Source organism: Carlito syrichta, unplaced genomic scaffold (assembly GCF_000164805.1).
Source record: "Carlito syrichta isolate Samal-C Ts95f unplaced genomic scaffold, Tarsius_syrichta-2.0.1 Scaffold164274, whole genome shotgun sequence".
In the NCBI taxonomy this organism is placed as follows: domain Eukaryota; kingdom Metazoa; phylum Chordata; class Mammalia; order Primates; family Tarsiidae; genus Carlito; species Carlito syrichta.
Window position 1 is genome coordinate 122,310 of NW_007108370.1, and position 1,902 is coordinate 124,211.

The following is a 1,902-nucleotide window of genomic DNA, read 5'->3' on the forward strand; positions in this document are numbered from 1 at the left end:
ACAATACAGGCCCCGCCCCCATCCGGCCCCGCCCACCGTTCCGCGGACCCCGGCACCCCGGCGGGCGCCACTTGCCCTAGCCCTTCGCCCCATCTTGCCCTCGGGCGGAGCTCGCCGGCCCCTTCCTCCCTAGGCCATTCGAGGTAGTCCTGTGTTTGCAGCGCAGCAAGAGAAAAGGACGCCACCGCCTCTCCCGTCCCTACCCAGCTGTGCACCCCTCGCTGGGACCAAAGCCCCCACCCTGGACAGAGCCCGTTTAAATGAGATGCGTGTAAGGCTGGCCGCAGTGGCTCACACCTGTAATCACAGCATTTTGAGAGACGAGGCAGGTTAATCGATTGAGGCCAGGAGTTCGAGACCAGCCTGGTAAAGTAGTGAGATTCCCCCACCCCGCGGCTCTACAAATTCTGCTATAATTAATTAATTATTACAAATTAAATTAGTCGGGTGTGGTGGCGTGCGTTTGTAACCTAGCTGCTCGGGAGGCTGAGAGGAGAGGATCACCTTGAACCCAAGAGCTTGAGGCTGCTGTGAGTTGTCATTGTGCCACTGCACTCCAGCCTGGGCGACAGAGTGAGACCCCATCTTTGAAAAAAATAAAACAAATGAGATACACGCAAAAGGCTGGTGCAGAATAGGCGCTGCACACTTGTTCATAAGCACTTGGTAGAACCACATACCCGGGTGTAATGTTTACTGAAAAGTCTAGTATCCAGTAGATACTCAAAACCTGGTGAAAATAAAAAGCCTATCAATGCTTGGTGCCCAATGCCTGGCGCTTAATACATGCTCCATGAGTGGCAGCTATAATTGTTATATTCCATTGCTATTCAACACTAATTGATATGTACCTTAAATATAGGCACACTGTCCCATTTTTATAAAAACAAAAGAGGAAAGAACTATATGTGTAAAGAAAAATGTGAGAGAATATGTACCAAGTTGTTAATATGTGTTGCCATGGGATGTGGGACTGGTCTGGAACAGCTGAGGTACAATTGTTCCCTTTGTTTTCCTTTTATACGTTTATTACTTTTAAAAATAATTAAACAGAAGACAATTAAGGTGCATCCTTTGATCCAACAATTCTACGCTGAGGAAGTCGACTGAAGGAAATAACCAGACTCAGAGTCAAGGATATGCAGCTCAATACTGTTTATAAGAGGAAAAATTATAATCAGTCTAGATGTCCAACAGTATAGGATTGGTTAAGTAAAAAATGGCATATCTGTGAGATGGAATATCACGAAGCCACTCAAAATGTTTGTGAAGAAGATACAAATTAAGCTGGGTGCGGTGGCTCACACCTATAATCCTAGCACTTTGGAAGGCCAGGTTGAGAGCATTGCAAGATCAGCTTGGACAACTTGGCAAGCCCTCATCTCTAAAATAAATTTTAAAAATTTGCCGGACATGGTGGCGCATGCCTGTAGTTCCAGCTACTTGGAAGGCTGAGGCAGGAGGATCGCCTGAGGCCAGCAGGTCAAGTCTGCAGTGGCTGGGAGCGTCCCAAGGCCCTCCAGCCTGGGAGACAGAGTGAGACTCCAACTCAAAAAAAAAAAGAAAAGAAAAGTGAATGTTTCTTATTTATAGGTGTATGTGTATACATATATATTTTAAGTATACATGTATATTTTAAGTTCAATGGTGCAGTTTAAGTATGACATTCGCTCAAAAGATGGCGAATGTCATACTTAAACTGCACCATTGAATCAAATGAATCAAATGAATGCTAGCATCACCATGCAACAGGCAGGACAGTGAAAGAAAATGGCAGAAGCATGATTGAGCAAATGTCATACTATACATTGCTACTGTAATTCAATTCAACTTTGAAAATATAGATAACGCCGGGCTTGGTGGCTCAGCCTGTAATCCCGCGCCTTTGGGAGGCTGAGGTGA